Below are 17551 nucleotides of genomic sequence, written 5' to 3'. Positions count from 1 at the left end.
AATGGCTCTTGTGGGGGAGGGTTTACCCTGCTCAGTCTCTGTGGAATGGTGTCCGGACCCTTTGTAGGGCGGGCCATGGACAGCAGTGTAGTCCTGGAGCTGGAAGGTACTGGAATGCCAGAGATCCCCACTGGCCTGGCTCTCTACCCCTGCCCCCATGCTGCTCTCTGCTCCTGCCCTCACATGCAGGGGGCTGAATGGAGCCCTAACCTAGGGGCTGAGGGGTGAGGAGGGTCAAAGGGGTGTGCTGTGGAGGGTGGATAGTACGGAAATGGTGTTCCAGCACATTCCAGCTCCACTACACCACTGGCTGTCTCCTTAGAGCCTGGGAAACAAGCGCTAGTGTCCCACAGTCTCTTCAAGCTCCCTGTGAGCCTCTGCCATGTGCACAGCCTGCAGCCCTTCTCCTCTGCCTCTTCTCCGCTTGGGGGAGTGGGATGGGTTTAATTCCTGCAACGCCATCCTGACAGTGTACCCTTCTAGTGCTTGTGCCGCTCCACCACTGAGTCCTCCAGTCTGGCTCCCATTCTTCCTGTGGCTGAACTCCTCCCCTTGCGTTTCCATTGGTTCCACTCTCAGAGAGGGATTCTGGGTGGCCAGGCTGCATGCCCACAATGGAAATCTCCCAAGTACCTTCAAACAGCTAATGCACACGCCTAGTGGCCACCACGCCCAATTTCAGGGTGATTCCGGCCTATCCAGCGTAGTCACTCTGCCTGCCTCCAGCAAGTCTGCTGGCATGAAGAGTCCCACCCAGAAGGCAATGCAAGCACACAGGATACACGGGGACTCCTGCCCCACAGAACCCCCTGCTATTCCTGTCCTGGGTCTCCAAGCAGCTCTGCTGATGCCCCTTCAGCTTGACTCACAGGCCCCCCTGCTATTCCAGCCCTTGGGCCTGACACACACACATTTGCTCCTCATTCCTGACCTGCAGCTCCCCTTCCACTTCCATACCGTAACCTCTTCTGACCAAAGGTGGCTGATCATAACCAATAGTATTGCACTCTACAATGAATTCTACTAGTGGTATAAGTGGAGGATGGCAGCTCTGTGATGACCCAACCCCAACTCAGTGTGGTTTGTGGCATAGCATGGGATTTGAATGCAGGGCCCCAGCAGTGAGAGAGTGACATGATAACCTCCTGCTTTTGCTGCCATGGCCTTGTACGCCACGTTCCTTGGCCCACCAACCAGGGCTTTTTATTGGGATTAGCATAGGCTTCCAGCTCTAGTCTCCTGGGTACAGTCTGGGACCAAGTGAAGGGATGGATGTTTTGGTGACCCCATGTCAGATGAGTGGGGAGGGGAGAGGTCTCACGCCCAGACCCTGGTGGGACAGGGGCCCACATTGTCAGACAAATTAATCATAAGGGGCACTAATTGTGCCCCTTTATCTCATTAGACAAACCTGAGATCCAATCCTCTCTTTTCTCCCAGCTTTTGAGGTAACCCTTCCAGGTCAGGGCTGGAACAGATTATTGGACCTGGGGATAGAGGTCTTCTCTGTCCTGGGACCTTCAATTCAGAATAAGGAATCTATCCCTGATGCCTCTTCCCTTCAGCTCCCTGTCTGGGTGATGCTGTGTGTACCATATCGCCTCCCACAGGTGGCCCTCTTCAGGCTGAAGGTCTAGAAATCATGGAGCTTCTATTCCAGTGACTCAGTGCCCTGATCTAAATATCTGATGAATATGCAGGGGCTCATCTACAGAAACAGCAGCAAATATTATGATTATCAGGCCTGCAACCTGACACGGCTACAGCATGGAACAAACTTTAGGAAGTGCCATGCTCCTGGCTGGCTCTTGTTAGGTGTCCTGGTAGCTCTGGCAGCTTCCTGATTTACCCCTTCTCTTGGTGTGGGTGGCGGGCTGTGGCTGGTATGCTGGCCTCCCTGGTCTGGGAGGGAGATTTGGCTGCTTCCTGCCATCTAGTGGGGAATGCTCTGCATGGATGGGAGTAGTGCCAGAGGCCATAGTCAAGATCCCTTTTTGCTAGGTGCTAGACAGCCCCTGCACTGGAGAGCTTCCAAGCTGAACAGACAAAGAGAGGATCATTATCCCCATTGTACAGGTGGGGAACTGAGGCACAAAGAGGGAAAGTGACTTGCCCAAGGTCTGTAGCACAGACTGGGATTGAACCTAGGTCTCAATCCAATGCCTTCGCCATAGGCCAGAGTCGGAGAAGCCAGAGGATTGTCTTTCTTACGCTGCAGTTTGTGTTCACTCCTCTAAGCATAGAAGGCCTCATAAACCAAAACAGGCCGTCAGCGTTTGAACCTAATGTTACTATTCCCTGTGAGCCCTGCCCTGTTAGAACAGCTGGGAACCAGACCCTTCCCCTTCCTCTGTGTCACTGTCATAAGGACTCAGCCTTAACCCCCGCTCTCTCCCTCCAGCCTTGTTTGTTGTATCTGAGTACTGGCCAATTTCCTTGAGTTTACATGTCTGGGGACAACACAGAAACTATGACTCTTTCCAAAGGGGCTAAACAGACTTGCCCGGAAAGATGCACAATGGTCTTTTCCCAAGGTCTCTTCCTGTTAGTGAGTGGAACCAGTTCTGGTCTAAACCATGTTGCACCTTCCCAAACTGGCTTCTCTGCCAAGCCATGTGCTTAGAAAACTCCTCTGTGCAGAGCTGGGTGAAGGTCCTTGGACCAGGCGAGTTACATTGATCGTTGTGGTTTGTGAGATCCCTGGGCTGCGGCCCTTCCTTGGGTGCCTTGCTTGAGCCGCTCCTTGCCCCTTGCTTGGTGGCTGGGAAATGGGACTCTGACTGCCCCTGCTTTAGGCCATGGGTAGTTATTTCCTAATTCTTCATTCTGGGGTTTCCTTCCAAGCAGCTGGTGCCAGAAGACAGGACACTGGGCAAATGGACCTCACCTCTGACCCAGTCTGGCTATTCCTGAGTTTCTCCAGTGAAGTGAAATCTGTCCTTGCTCTCTCCTAGCTTTGGCCCCATCTCTAACAACACCTCGGAATGTGACCCCGCCCCCTCATAGACCCAGCCCTCATGCTAGCCCTGGCTTTCCTCTGTGCTGGCCTAAGGACTGGGTCATCTCCTGGCCCCACAGCAAATCCTAGCTGTTGGTTCATGTAGTGGCGGGTCAGAGAGCCCGCATGTAACTGCAGCTGGGTGTGTCCCCGCCTGTGTGAATGCTGGTGGAAGTGTAGGACTGGGAGCAGGTCTGCAGCTTGTCACAGCACAGTGTGAGAGGGAACCCAGGCTGGTGAGTCAAAGGATGCAGTGGTCCCCAGTTCCAGTGGTACCTGTCACAGCCCTTACCCCCAAATGGCTGTGTTATGTAATTTATGGACAGCCCCCAAGCCCATCTCATGAGATACTGTTGAAAGTAACAAAACAAACAGGTCAGGAGTGAGGGGCATTAGCATAGTGGGGGATGGGGTGGGACAAGAATGGAATTGCAGTGTGGGAGCTGCAGGTCAGTGTAAGGGGGCATCAGCAGAGCTGTGTGTGGGGAGCCAGGGCTGGAAAAGCAAGAGGCTGGGGTCAGGTTGAAGGGACATTGGGAGAGCTGCATGTGGAGGGAGCTCAGGGCTGGCATAGCAGGAGGCTGCAGATTGAGATTGGGGGCCACAGCAGAAGATATGAGAATGTTCCCTTCCTGCCTCATTGGTGGAATGTGGGTCACCCCGCCCACCAGAGAGAAACAATTCACTACAATGCCCTTATAGTCCTTTATTCTACTGTTGGTAAGATTAGAGACGAGAGGGTGAGTTTGGGTGGGGAAAAGTGTGTGTCCATTAAGGTCCCAGCAGTAATAAGGGTCACTAGACTGACTCGCATTGTTGGGGCTCTGGAGAAACAAATACTCTCCGGGGTCAGGGTTCCATGGCAGTGTCCCGGGGATGGTGCTGTGTTTATGCCACGGGGGCCAGGCCCACCTAGTTGTTGGCCCTGTTGAAGACAACGTAGTACTGGTGGATGAAGACATCTCGGAGGATCCAGAGGTCTCCAGAGGTGGTGGGGAGGTCGATGCCTTCAAAGATCAAGAGCCTGAGTTCTGCACCAGGGTAAAATGGGACATGGGTTATTGCGCTGGAACTTCAATGACCCCTTGACATGTATTTAGGGGCATAACTCCCATTGAGGTACCTTTGTGGATCTGGGCCTCAGTACAATCCCAGTGCTTCAGCCTGAGGCTAAGGGGTGCAGCCTGTGAAGTGGGAAGAAAAGCAAGGCCCTGATCACTTCTTTTCATCCCTTGAGGAGGCAAAGCGCGCTCTCTCCAGACTCCTGGCCAGATTCCAAAGGGAGCGATTACATTCTGCCACCAGAAATCCTGCTGTGATTATAAGTGGATTTGGGCTTCCCCACTGCCTGTCCCACCTACCAGCTGGTGTTGCTGTGTGCTGTTAAAGCAGTTTAGCTGTTCCTCCCCAGAGGGAAGCAAACCTTTATCATGGGGAAGGAACATCCTTCCTGATGCCCAGATGCCCGTGCCCTGGAGCACGAGGCAGCGATCTCTCTTGATCTAGCCTCCCAGCTTGGGTAGCTGCTCATTTAATTCTCTCCTAGCCCCGTAAGGCCCCTGCCCTGGTGATCTCCTACGGTGGCCAGCTCTACAGGCCGCCTCGCTGCTCTTACGGTATGTCACTTTCACTGTGGGCCTGCCTTGATCTTGACGTCCCTCCTTCTGGATCCATTTGTGGGAAGAGCTCTCTGCCACCCCACTCTCATACTGGGGACAGACTCTGAGCTGCATCTCAGTGATGCTCCTGCAGGCCCATGCCGGCTGTGTAGGGGGCAATTGCCAGCATGCTCAGTGCAATGGCCTCAGGCACAAGCCCTGGCTAAGAGGCCCCGAGGCGGCTTTCTCAGCAGGACACTCACATCAGTGATGTAGGCACTGGCGGGCAGAGGGAACTCGATGCCGTTGATGGTGAAGACGATGTTGGGCAGGCTGCTCATGGCATTGCAGCTGATCTGCAGGGAGGGAGGCAACACACGGAGGAAAGGTTAGACACGTCTCGGGCACTAGGTTCTCCAATGAGAGAGATGGAGCATCACATCCGTGTGTAGCAGACACCTCTAGAAGCATCTCTCCCTCTCCCTGCCCTTACCGTGCCATCACTGGCGCCGATGTAGGAGTTGATGTTGGAGATGCCAGAAGGGGGCCCAGCCAGCAGAGAAGTACCAGTGTCAATGACAGCCTGGCAGCCACCAGAGCAAGCGATGGTCTCTCCGTTCATGGTGACGCTGCAAGAGAGAGAGTCGGGGGGAACGTTCCCAGTAACGCTCCCGATTTCATTCCCACTCAGCCCATGAGCCAGCAGCGAGCGGCCTGCAGGGTGGAGCTGCCTCTCACCCCGCCCACCCACCTCCCTTGCTCCAACTGCCAAGAACTTTCCCCTGATGTTTCAGCCTCAACTTTCCTTGGCTATTGCCCATCGCTCATCGTCCTACAACCTTCTGGGACTGTGACCGATCTAGCCTGGGGGTCACAAACAGAGGTCAAGGGGTTGTGCCCACCCTGCCCTGTACTTTATTGCTAAGCAGAGTGGGTCAGATGAGGGTTCCTGGTGTGGACGAGGTGGAGAACCACTGATCTAACCTTCTCACTGGTGAGCCCCTTTCCTATAGCTCCAAGGAAGGTGTGATTCTGACTCCCTTGTCTCTTGCCTTGTCTAGACTCTGTAATTTGAGCTTCCCCAGGCTCCCGCATGCATCTCCTTTTGCCTGTCTCCTCAAGGTGGCCGATGAAGGGGAAGGACCAAGGGGTAGGAGATACCTGTCCATGGTGATTTGCCAGTAAGTCTCAGCAGAGAGAGGGATCTAGTTAAGGTTCCCAGAGTAGTAAGATGAGTCGATGCCGCCGAACATCACAAAGCTCCCGCTCTGGTCGTCCCTAGAGAAGGGAGAGGGGAGAGTCGAAGCAGATGTATGAATGGCTGGCTGGCAAGTCAATAGCAAACGCTCTGTCTGAACATAATAATGGCCATACTGGGTCAGACCAAAGGTCCATCTAGCCCAGTATCCTGTCTTTCGACAGTGGCCAATGCCAGGTGCCCCAGAGGGAATGAACAGAACTGAATCAACAAGTCATCCATCCTCTGTTGCCATTCCCAGCTTCTGGCAAACAGAGGCTAGGAACACCATCCCTGCCCATCCTGGCTAATAGCCATTGATGGACCTATCCTCCATGAACTTATCGAGTTCCTTTTTGAACCCTTCCCTATTAGAGAAAGCCACAGCTGAGCAGTGCTGGAATACGTCAGTGTCTAGTAGCGGTGAAAGGACCTGACGGTTGTCTGGGCGGGGCACCTCTACCCCCACTTTGATAACTGTCTCTTGCCAGGTCTCAAAAGCTAAGCAGGGCTGGGCCTGCCCTAAAATTGGATGAGAGACCTCCAAGGAAAGGCCCAGGTGTTTGAGGCAGTGGTGGCAGGTGCTGCAGTTCCCTCTGAGTCAGTACTGAGCAGTCTGATGTTAGAAGGTGATGAGCCAGGGAGTCATGTGGGTGATGTGGGGCACTTCCCCCTCAGGAGTCAGTCTAATCCTGATGACCTGCAGTGGGTGTAGAGAGGGCCCTGGTGCTTTAATGTAATCGTTAGAGGCACTAGTGTTCACTTCTGCTCCCAAAATGTGCATCACCAGCATGGAACGGCTGCCTTGTTCCATCCGAGATCGCTGTGTTTTGGGAATTCTGATGCAAACATTGCAGGGCTCACTGAATGTGAGAGGTGCTGAATCTCACTGCAGCAGATGGGCTGTTTCCAGCCCTGATTCACGAGCTCAGGTAGATGGAGAAGAGGTATTGGGACACCAAACCCTCGTTCATCATGTTGTCAAAGACGGGGGTGGCTCCAGAGGAGGAGCTGCCGGGGAAGGCCAGACCCAGGATCCCATCAAAGGGGGAGTAGTAGAGGAAGGAGCCGAGCTTGGTCTCCCTCAGGGCAAAGATTTGATTGGTGTCCACAATGCCTCCAACCTTAGAGGAGGGATGGGGACAATCAGACACACCGTACACCCTGGGAGAAGCTGCCAAGTCTACCAGAGGGTCTTTACAGTGTGCAAGTTCTCAGAGGCTACCATGCCCTGAACTGTGCTGTCTCCCCCATGATTGGCTTCATTGTCTCTTCTCTTCCCTTTCTCTATTCCTGTCTCCCAGTTCACAGCCAGTGGAGTTCCTGCTTTAGCTTTGCAGATGCAACCTGTCCTTCGAATTCCTCATCATTTCCCTTCTCTGCTCCAGGGGCTTTGATCCTTTCTTGTGATTTACCTGGACGGTGTCGTAGCCCAGGATTCCAGTCATGCTGCCGGTGCCATACTGGATGGAGACGTCCTCACTGGTGGCCTCGTAGGTGGAGGAGTCTGATGGATTGAAGCCATTGTGGTCTTCTGCAAGTACAGAAGAGTCAAATGGTCACAGACCGACACTTGTAACTTTTCCCATGTGTTGTATGGGAGACTAGTGAGGCTGTGAATTCTTTGGTGGGGGGAGGGTGCTTATGCACTGCAGTGCCCAGCATTGCAACGCCTAGGTCCCGTTGTGAATCTAGCTCCTGGGCTTCCTGGAAACCATCCCCCTCCTCTGACACTGTACAACTGGACAATCCACAGACAATGGAAGGAAACCTATTCATATCTGGTTTCCACGGTAGCTGGAAACTGATGATTTTTTTAATTTAAAAAATCTGATTTTAAACCATGTAAATACATTTTTATTTTAAAAATAATAATTTAAAATTAAAGTTTAAATTATGACAACATATGTGCAAGTCTAAACTTACTAAAATCTATTAAAATCAGTTAAATTAAATAAAAATTACTATTAATTAGTGCATATTTGTTGCTGAAGTTTTAAAGATAGACCACTGAACTGGTGGATTTCACCGGCTCAGCAGCTGGAACTGGACTTGGTTGAAGTGCTAAACCAGCTTTTCACAGCAGTAGCCTCTTCTGCAGGTGCAGAGAGAATATTTTCTTCATGTCAGTTCATACAGCTAGTTCAGTTCACTGACTAGTTCATTCTAACTTAAGAAATTGACTGGGAGTTATAAAAGCAAGACAGCTTGTATTCCTTTCCCAATCTCTGAATAAAAAGTAAGTATGAGAGGATGAAATCTAAAATCTTGGAACAACATGGTGACCAGAAACAATCAGTTCAATTCACTGACTACACATAAGAATATAAGAATGGCCCTACTGGGTCAGACCAAGGGTCCATCTAGCCCAGTATCCTGTATTCCGATAGTGGCCAGTGCTAGGTGCCCCAGAGGGAATGAACAGAACAGGTAATCATCAAGTGATCCATTCCCTGTCGCTCATTCCCAGCTTCTGGCCAACAGAGGCTAGGGACACCATTTCTGCCCATCCTGGCTTATAGCTAATGATGGACCTATCCTCCATGAATTTATCTAGTTCTTTTTTGAACCCTGTTATGGTCTTGGCCTTCAGAACATCCTCTGTCAAGGAGTTCCACAGGTTCACTGTACATTGTGTGAAGAAATACTTCCTTTTATTTGTTTTAAACCTGCTGCCTATTAATTCCATTTGGTGACCCCTAGTTCTTGTGTTATGAGTAGTAAACAACACTTCCTTATCTCCTTTCTCTACACCAGTCATGATTTTATAGATCTCAATCATATCTCCCCGTAGCTGTCTCTTTTCCAAGCTGAAAAGTCCCAGTCTTATTAATCTCTCCTCATACGGAAGCTGTTCCATACCCCTGATCATTTTTGTTGCCCTTTTCTGAACCTTTTGCAATTCCAATATAACTTTTTTGAGATGGGGCAACCACATCTGCACACAGTATTCAAGATGTGGGCGTACCATGGATTTATATAGCGGCAACGTGATATTTTCTGTCCTATTATCTATCCCTTTCTTAATTATTCCCAGCATTCTGGTTACTTTTTTGACTGCCACTGCACATTGAGTGGATGTTTTCAGAGAACTATCCACAATGACTCCAAGATCTCTTTCTTGAGTGGTAACAGCTAATTTAGACCCCATCATTTTATATGTATAGTTGGCATCATGCTTTCCAATGTGCCATTACTTTGCATTTATCAACATTAAATTTCATCTGCCATTTTGCTGCCCAGTCAACCAGTTTTAAGAGATCCTTTTGTAGCTCTTCGCAGTCTGTCTGCGTCTTAACTATCTTTAATAGTTTTGTATCATCTGCAAATTTTGCCACCTCACTGTTTACCCCTTTTTCCAGATCATTTTTGAATATGTTGAATAGGACTGGTCCCAGAACAGACCCCTTGGGGACACCACTTTTTACCTCTCTCCATTCTGAAAACTGACCATTTATACCTACCCTTTGTTTCCTATCTTTTAACCAGTTACCAATCCATGAGAGTACCTTCCCTTTTATCCCGTGGCAGCTTCCTTTGCGAAAGAGCCTGTGCTGAGGAACCTTCAGAAAGAAAGGCTTTCTGAAAATCTAGGTACATTATATCCACTGGATCCCCTTGGTCCACATGCTTGTTGATCCCCTCAAAGAATTCTAGTAGATTGGTGTGGCATGGTTTCCCTTTCCTAATACCATGTTGACTGTTCCTCAATAAATTATGTACATCTATGTCTGACAATATTGTTCTTTATTATCGTTTCAACCAGTTTGCCCAGTACTGAAGTCAGGCTTATAGGCCTGTAATTGCTGGGATCACCTCTGGAACTCTTTTTAAAAATTGGTGTCACATTAGCTATCCTCCAGTGATCTGGTACAGAAGCTGATTTAACTGATAGGTTACAGACTACAGTTAGTAGTTCTGCAATTTCACATTTGAGCTCCTTCAGAACTCTTGGGTGAATACCATCTGGTCCTGGTGACTTATTGCTGTTTAATTTATCAATTTGTTCCAAGATCTCCTCTAATGATACCTCAATCTGGGACAGTTCCTCAGATCTGTCACCTAAAAAGAATGGCTCGGGTCTGGGAATCACCCTCACATCCTCAGCTGTGAAGACTGATGCAAAGAATTCATTTAGTTTCTCCACAATGGCCTTATTGATAACACTTCCTTTGTTTAATACATTGTTAGTTTTAAATGCAAATTGTTTTAATAAACTTTTTTTCTTAGCTATCCAGCACATTTAAGGTCGTTTTACTTTACTAATAATTTTTAAAAGCTTTTCTTTTTTCATTTTTAATCGAATTCCAATTACCATGTAAAGGTGAACACATACTTCAAGTAACAAGATTAGTCAGCTAGCAAAATGAAAAATGCATCCTTCACCATTTTCTCATAATTAAAAAATGTACAAATAAATGTATGTTAAGGTCTATAAGTGGTTACATTCATTATATACAGATTTATTCTCTTCCTGATTAGAAGGAGGAAGTATCAATTTTAGGGTAAAAGCTATAATTAGTTGCAAATCAAGGTGTTTTAATGGTTACCAACAAAAAACAACTTCCTGCAGGAAAATAATTAAAAAGTACAAATGCAAAGCAAGATTAAAATCAGTTATTTCAATCAAGGTTTCCTCATTGCTGATTTAAATCTCTCTGATTTCAATCAAACCACCCAGATGGCGTGTCAAGGCAAGGAGGTGATTGCCTCTGATTTCATGCAGCTAAGCAATGCAAGGCTTGGTCTGTAGCTGGATGGGTGACTGATAGGTTAAAGGCTAGTGCTTGGGTTGGGGCTGGCAGCTCATCAATCAGCTGACATGGTAACAAACAGCCTGTTTTGCGGAGGGATAGCTCAGTGGTTTGAGCATTGGCGTGCTAAACCCAGGGTTGTGAGTTCAATCCTTGAGAGGGCCATTTAGGGATCTGGGGCAAAAATTGGGGATTGGTCCTGCTTTGAGCAGGGGGTTGCACTAGATGACCTCCTGAGGTCCCTTCCAACCTTGATATTCTATGATTCTAAAGAGAGGGAACCATTGCCATCCAAGGGCTAGATCCTCAGCTGGTGTAAACCGGCATAGTTCCACCAGCTGATTTACAGCAGTTGAGGATCTGGGCTACGGTGACCTTGCTAAAGGCTCAGCCTGAGCTGCTGTTTCTCAGCCATCACTTTGCCCAGCATGGCTCCTAGGACCTGCTGGCATCTGATGCACCGAGTTGTTTATCCCCAGTTTCCATCAATCTCAGTGTATTGGAAGCGGGGAGCCAGCAGACCTGGGAGTTCTATTCCCAGTGCTCTTCTTAATCCCATCCAATCGCAGCTGGGGGCTGGATGCCCCAGCATGGAGGCTGGGGAAGGTTCTTGGCAGCAGCAAGGTATGTGCTTGATTGGAAGCCTTGAGTTCAGGGCACCAGGCAAATTCTCCAGCAAGCCATGTTCCTTAAGGTTCTGCCTTAGGGATTTCCCCTTCTTCAGGGAGACCCTAATCAACAAGGGTGGGGAGAGAGACTGATCAATAACAAATAAACAAAAGACAAGCCTTGTGTTCAGGGAATACCGTGCAGTCCGACTCTTACACTGCACGGAGACCCCTTTTTATAGCTGGGATTAGCACAGGGTTTAGGTGAGCTGGGTGACCAGTGCACTAAAAGTCAGTGTGAGTTGGGCATATAATTCCCGTAGGATGCTTGGAAACTCCTGGCCCATGTGTAACTAGCACTGAGAGGGCCTAGTATGCTGGGAGCTTTACTAATACATTGTATAAGACAGTCCCCCTGTCCTATAGATCTTACTGATGAAATAGACAAGGTGGACAAAGGACATATGTTCATTTTTATCCAGAGAACTGAGGCCCAGAGAGACTCAGTCACTAGGTCACACAGGGAGCCTGTGGTAGAGCTGGAAATGAACCTAGATTTTCCAAATCCTGTTCCAGTATTGTAACCATAAGCCCATCCTTCCTCATACCTCTGCTATGCCATACAGCCAAGGGGTAGTTCCCACCTGCTGCCTATTAAAGAATGAAGTACTGAGGAGAGAGATGTAGGAGCTGCCTCTGCTGCTAAGGGAACATTGCTCTGTAGAAAGCTGAGCTCAGAATCCCAATGTTTCTTGTTCCCCCCTGCACTCACATTGTCACCCGGCACTGAGAAAGCACCACCAGACTGAGGAGCAGAAGCCACTTCATGATGTCGCTGTACACCCAAACTGGTGGGGGAAAGGAAAGTGCGAGTGCTAAATGCAGCGCAACGCCGGGATGCTGCTCCTTATATGCACATAGTGCAGAGCCTTTCCTATCCCATTAGTAACCCTGATAAGAAATGCAAACCTTCCTGGTAAGATTGTCCAAGATGTCCTTGAAAGAAAGGTCTGGAGAACATTCTAAGTTCACAGATCTCCACCTTCACTTGGCAGTCACCTGAAAATGGGGGCATCTTCTAGAGGGAAGGGGTGAGAGTTAGGGGAGGTTTCCCTGCTAAGCTTTGAAAAGAAATGATGCTGGGTTGTTTTAAAGAGCAAACAGGAGGCACAGAGGAATTTGAACGGGATATAGAGGTATTCACCTCTAGGTCACTGGTTCCAGTTTGGCCCCCAGTTATAAAACTGCCATGTAGTGGGAACTGGTGTCTCTATGGGAACTGAGATATGAAGCTTTACACCTCTAGCTCATTGGTATGAATCTGAGCCCGGGTCAGCGCAAGGAGCTGAAGTTAGTGGACAGGGATATAGGATGCATGGCATGCTACGGTCTGAGTAACTGGTTGACTCAGAGGATATGGAGCCGTTCACCTCTATGGCACTGGTCCAGCTCACTCAGTTCAGTAGAAAAAATCTTTGTCAACCCTGTGGATGAAATATGCTGATGGTCTTTGTGAATTTCCTAGCGACACATGTCAGGGAAGGAAAGGATCAGGTGTGAGGACTCGGTTTGGGTGTGGGTAGATGAATGGCTGAATCTAGTTGGCAGCTGGTATCAAGTGGAGTGCCCCTGGGGTCAGTTTTGTTCAACATCTTCATTAATTATTTGGATGATGGGATGGATTGCACCCTCAGCAAGTTTGAAGATTACAAGAAACTGTGGGGAGAGGTAGATATGCTGGAGCGTAGGAATAGGGTCCAGAGTGACCTAGACAAATTGGAGGATTGGGCCAAAAGAAATCTGATGAGGTTCAACAAGGACAAGTGCAGAGTCCTGCACTTAGGACGGAAGAATCCCATGTACTGCTATAGGCTGGGGACTGACTGGCTAACCGGCAGTTCTGCAGAAAAGGACCTGGGGATTACAGTGCATTAGAAGCTGGATATAAATCAACAGTGTGCCCTTGTTGCCAAGAAAGCTAATGGCATATTGGGCTGCATTAGTAGGAGCATTGCCAGTATATTGAGGGAAGTGCTATTCCCCTCTATTCGGTACGGGTGAGACCACATCTGGAGTATTGCGTTAGGGAGGTGGTGGAATCTCCATCCATAGAGATTTTAAGGTCCGGCTTGACAAAACCCTGGCTGGCATGATTTAGTTGGGGTTGGTCCTGCTTTGAGTAGTGGGTTGGACTAGATGGCCTCCTGCAGTCTCTTCCAACCCTAATCTTCGATGATTTTATGAATGTGATGTGACTGCCCTCAACAAGTCTGAGGGCAAATGGTAAGTTGTGGTTGGGAATGACAGAACTAAGGCATTGGGGGGCTATGGAGTCCACCAGCGGAGGAGAAGAGGGAAGAGATGTCCAGCCCTAGTTGGGTAGAGGGTAAGTTCACCATGACATAGGGTTTAGTGGGAGAGAAAAGGAGATCCTGGTTGGCCCCCAAACTGGAGCGTGATTACCTGCACCAGGAGCAGATCATGGGTTCAAGTCCCCATGGCTGGGATGTGTGGAGGGACCTCGCTGCTTAGCCCTGACACTGCAGCCATCCTATTCCTGGCAGGAGGCCATCCACGGACTTGGGCACCAGGCCATGTGCCCACATGCTAGGAGCAGCTGCTCTGCCTGAAATCACAATGAGAATCCCATGAGATTAGACAACAGCATTTAACTTTCCATTTACCACTATCTACTCCTAACCCTGTGGGAAAAGCAAACACCAGGGGAGGGATGAGGTTTTCATGTGACTAGGAGTAAAGTCACCTTAGGCCAGTGACAGCCCTAACAAAGGGGCCTAGAACTGGGCAGGTCTGACCTTGCTACTCTGTGTATAAAAACTTATCAGTTCAAACAAGTTTATCTGAGCAGAACTGGTCCTGAAAATCAGCTTATCCGATGTCCCCTGTTGCCCCACAGTGAGGCCCTAGCCTCTGGTGTTAGTCTCGCAAATGGGCAGATATTTTCCATTCCCTGCTCCAGATTTTTCAACAAAGAGGTGAAATAGATCTCAGATTTAGAGAAGAGAGGTTTTCTTTGAGACGTCTGACACCAGAGAGACAATACAGGCACCTCGTTGCACGCTGAAACAGTATGGATTAATCCTGTCCTATAGCATGCCCTTCTTTTCCAGTCTTGGGTCTCCACACAGCTCTGCGAATGCCTCTCAAATTAGACCTGGTTATAATAGGCCTGGGGATGAAACACACACACAGCACTGCTAAAGCGCCTCCTGAGAGACAGGCTACCCTGCTATTCCAGCCCTTAGTCTGACACATCCATAGCTCTTCTGATGCCCCTCAGTCCTGACCTGCAGCTCCCTGTGTGAGTTTATAATATAGTCTCTTCTATAGAAAGTTGGCTGATCACAACCAATTGTGCAATTCCCTTTGCAGAATTCCTTGCAGCCTGCAAGAATTTGTGACTGATTTGAGGATGAAGAGCTGAACTTGTAAGTTTGGGGAGGCTAAAACTGAGTCTCTGATAAGAGACCAGATTGGGACTGGGATCGGGAACATATATCTCAGAGACTACTGGAAGAGCCATAATTAACCCATGACAAATATGTCAGAATTTGTCAAGCAATTTAAGTCACCCAGTCCAGAAGGAAGATTTTGGAGGGTGGGCAGCCTCTGATACTGTGGACATGGTAGAGAATCCAAAATCCTGCAAGAAAAGAGACCTGAGGCAGAAAGGGATGGAGACTTCCAAGTCAGAGTTCTGAAAAAAGAGCACATGGCTTGTGCTGGTTGCCACAGTGTGTACAGCTCCAAGATAATGCCCGGCAGGTGGGAAAAAGATGCAAGAAATGCAATGGATTCCATCATGTTGCAAGAGTTTGCAAGGACCATTAAAAAAAACCCCAACAGCTTTCCAGTCAAAATGTTGACTGTGATTGCCGGAGCTACTCCTCAGGGTGAGACCCTGTAGCAAGTTATGCAGAGTGGTATGGAGATCATATTCCCAGTCCCTATTTTTGAGTTCAGAGGGAGCTGTCAGTACCAGATGGGACTATGTTTAAAGGAATCAGGATGGTGCTTCATAAGATGGTACAGTAAAATGTGTTATGAAGGAGAAATGAAGGTGATTTAGGAACTGAGAAATCTAAGAGAAGCGCTGGAAAAGTTTTACACTGGGCTCAAATGAACAGCAACATTGAGGAAGCCATCAAGGCTTGTCGTATGTGCCAAAAGTTCAGGCCAAGTCTAGGAAAAGGGCCAGTATTGGTGGCTCAGGAATAATTGGCCCCCTGGAGCAAAGTAGGCAGAGATTTGTTATATTGGCTGGAAAAATCTCTGTCTTCATTCTAGACTATTCTCACTTTCCTGAGATAGCAAGGTTTATCAGTAGGACGGTTATAAGTGTTTGGAGGAGCGAGTTATATAAATGTTGTTTGTGAAGTGTTGTTGTTATTATGTTGTGGCTGGATATTGGGAATTGACCTTTCAGATCATTCAGCTTCCCAGGCACAGGAAGTCTGGGGGAAGAGCGCTGCAGAAGCAGAGACAGGTGGAACTCAGTGACTGAGTGAAGAGGGGCTCTTTCAAGCCCCTTGGGCCAGAGTGTTTCCTGAAGACCACACAGCCCTCCACCCAGACCAGGAGAAAGAACAAACAGAGGCAGAGGCTCTAGAAGCTCTCAGAGCTACCTGGGCACCAAACCAGGTAGCATGGCAATTCTTCTGTTCCTCAAACTTTTTCCACTCTGGAGCTTTGTCAGGTTTAAATTCTTGTAATGGAGACATTTTCTGCTATTTCTGTAGGTGAGCTTGTGCATATTCATCAAATATTTAGATCAGGGCATTGAATCACTGGAATAGAATCTCCATGATTTCTAGACCTTCAGCCTTAACAGGGCCACCAGCGGGAGGTGATATGGCACACACAGCTTCACCCCGACAGGAAGCTGAAGGGAAGGGGGATCAGGTATAGATCTCTTATTGTGAATTGAAGGTCCTATGACAGAGAAGACCTCTATCCCCAAGTCCAATAATTGTTCCAGCCCTGTAGCCAGACAGCCAGCCCCCCCCCCTCTCAGACCAGTATTGCTGGAAACACAGGAGGAAACTGGAACAGGGCACTTAACATATATTCCAGCACAGCCTTTGAAGCTGTGAAAGCACAGGTGTGCTGCTACAATGTGCCTCTGGGAACAGATACGACGATTAAGCTCACAGCAGGCAGAGGCCCTGTGACAGACATGGCTCTTAGCCCCTACTAAATAGCGTGATGCACACACACCAACATCCTAGGTGGGAAAATATTTACCCTGATAAAAGAAATGTCCAGTAGTCGAAACTTATTGTTTCTCTCCCTTGCAAGTGTAAACTACTCTTGCGAAAGCTGGCGTCACCCAGACAGACCAGCCTCAATTTGGCATAAGAAAGGAGAAAGGGAATAAAGGAGTACAGAGGTATAAGTAGGGGACCTACAGCACCATGATTTTTGAGTGCTTTTCACTATCTATCTGCTGGTCAGATAAGTGACAGCCTCCCAAGGCTTCTGCAGCTAAGACGGTCCCTACGCCTTGTCCCTTATTCGTCTTTCCGTGGAATTGAGTGACCGATCCTGGCTTGGCACCGCTGGAATCAAGAGATGCAAGGAGGGTAAGAAGCACCCACACCTGATCTCCTATCTTGAGTGTACACATATTTTGAAATAGAGCTCTATACTTTGTTTTCTTTCTTTGGGATTGTGGCTTCAGTTTTGTAACTTGTTTGTGTGTGTAACATCTCTACATTTAAATAAGTAGGCACTAGCAATTTTGTAACCACATGATTAGAATCTAGCTTAATAAATTTTGGTAACCATTTGTGCATAAGCCTGACTTGTTTTCTCTGGTTTACTGTAAAGCAGCCAACACAATTAAAGAACCTCAGCCGTTTTGGCTCTAAAGCTTGGCCATTAGGTGAGAGTACTAAGAGCCTAGCGTTGAGTTGTGCCGCCTCCACGGGGCAAACTCTTGGGGCACCTGTCAGTCAATCCTGGCTGCCCGCTGCGAAGGAGCTCTGAGCTCTAGCAGTTAAAGTCATGGGTGTGGAGAGGCTCTTAGTGCTGCCATTGGGGCACCTATCAGTCAGTATTGACTGCCCGCTGCGAAGGAGCTCTGAGCTCTAGCAGTTAAAGTCACGGGTGGTTAGGACCTTGGGGCATCCGTCAGCCTAGCCCGGGCTGCCCGCCGCGAAGGGACAGTGCGTCCTAGCGGTTAAAGTCACGGATGGTATAAACGGCCATAGCTGGCACCTCACCAAACATCCTTGGCTGTCGGCTAACAAGCCCTGACCTCAAAAGATGGGAGAAAAGAGAGGACTGGTTTCTATGACCCATTTGATCTCTGGCTTTTTTACTGAGATAAAGGG

The 17551-nt window shown here is 48.6% G+C and overlaps 1 pseudogene across 1 annotated transcript in view; it reads right to left on the bottom strand.

The window, feature by feature from the left end:
- The window catches only part of LOC311522737 (pepsin A-like), a 28134-nt pseudogene extending 16111 nt beyond the window's left edge, over positions 1–12023 (bottom strand). The window contains exons 1-9 of the transcript XR_014714697.1: positions 11968–12023; positions 11248–11318; positions 7249–7367; positions 6758–6957; positions 5758–5874; positions 5090–5225; positions 4860–4952; positions 4122–4182; positions 3896–4029 (exon numbers count right to left, since the gene is read on the bottom strand). The product of XR_014714697.1 is annotated as a pepsin A-like (transcript). The remainder of the gene's footprint in view (positions 1–3895; positions 4030–4121; positions 4183–4859; positions 4953–5089; positions 5226–5757; positions 5875–6757; positions 6958–7248; positions 7368–11247; positions 11319–11967) is intronic.
- Positions 12024–17551: the final 5528 nt, after the last annotated feature.

The sequence above is a fragment of the Lepidochelys olivacea genome (genome assembly GCF_965140295.1).
Source record: "Lepidochelys olivacea isolate rLepOli2 genome assembly, chromosome: 6".
NCBI classification, from domain to species: Eukaryota; Metazoa; Chordata; order Testudines; family Cheloniidae; genus Lepidochelys; species Lepidochelys olivacea.
The sequence above is the reverse complement of the archived record's forward strand: the minus strand, read 5'-3'. Positions and strand labels throughout refer to the sequence as shown.